The following is a 945-nucleotide window of genomic DNA, read 5'->3' as shown; positions in this document are numbered from 1 at the left end:
TCAGCGGGAGTACAGTTACGTGGTTTTTGGGTTTCTAATTTTCAACTCTTTTTTTGGCATGGGAGTTAATTCATGTGGTTTCTTTCAAAGAATCCTCTTCATATATATTGCTGCCTTATAAATTTGAATTAATTTACTTGATAAATAATAAAGTTTTAATCAGAGTTGAATAATTTAATATTATGTTAATTTATTTTCTCTGGTTACATGAAACAGGAAGAAAATATTCTATTCCCTGGAGCTTGAGACTGGAATGAGAAGTACTGAAGAAGAGGGTCGAATGGAGGTCTGAGGACTAAGAGGGAAGCCTTGTGTCACTGGATGAAAGATGTCTGTGGTCCTATGGAAACTGAGGTGGAGGCCCGTGGGCAACAGATCAGGGATCAGGTATGTTTCGTTTTTCAGGGCATGATCTAGGTGATTCTGTTGTTTCTCTCCGAATGTAAATCCTTAAGTTTTATTAGGAGTCGAGATATATGAGTGAGGAAACATTTTCATTCTATGAGAATATAATCACTCACAAGATGTTAAGAATTCTTCTGTAGTTAATTTGAGACTGCCTGGAAATAGCTGCTCCAACAAGAAATGTTGAAAATCGTTCATACTTGTTGGGAGTGTTTCTTATGTTACATGCGCTCTGTGTTACAGTTCTTCCCGGGAGTCAAAATGGAGGGGCGAATTACTGTCTACGGAGAACTTGTGAGACCACCCCCACAAAGCAACTCGGAAGACCGTTGTGACTGCATTCTTTGGAAGGAGCCAAGACAGTGAATATTCCCAGGTAATTTTTTTTTTTTTGAGATCATTTTTAATAATATTATTTTCTCATTTTCATAGCTGTCAAAGCTTTGAGGGAATTCATTATTGAGACACCAATATGGCAGAGAGATTATAGTCAACTGGGTTTTGCTTTTCAGGTTTTCAGTGGAGGGGCCGCCAATTTCC

The 945-nt window shown here is 38.0% G+C and overlaps 1 long non-coding RNA gene across 1 annotated transcript in view; it reads left to right on the top strand.

The window, feature by feature from the left end:
* The window catches only part of LOC111869144, a 3,128-nt gene extending 2,235 nt beyond the window's left edge, over positions 1-893 (top strand). The window contains exons 2-3 of the long non-coding RNA XR_002843615.2: positions 217-387; positions 649-893. This is a non-coding gene — a long non-coding RNA (uncharacterized LOC111869144). The remainder of the gene's footprint in view (positions 1-216; positions 388-648) is intronic.
* Positions 894-945: the final 52 nt, after the last annotated feature.

This window comes from Cryptotermes secundus, unplaced genomic scaffold (assembly GCF_002891405.2).
Source record: "Cryptotermes secundus unplaced genomic scaffold, Csec_1.0 scaffold618, whole genome shotgun sequence".
NCBI lineage: Eukaryota > Metazoa > Arthropoda > Insecta > Blattodea > Kalotermitidae > Cryptotermes > Cryptotermes secundus.
This window is presented reverse-complemented; position numbering and strand designations above follow the sequence as displayed.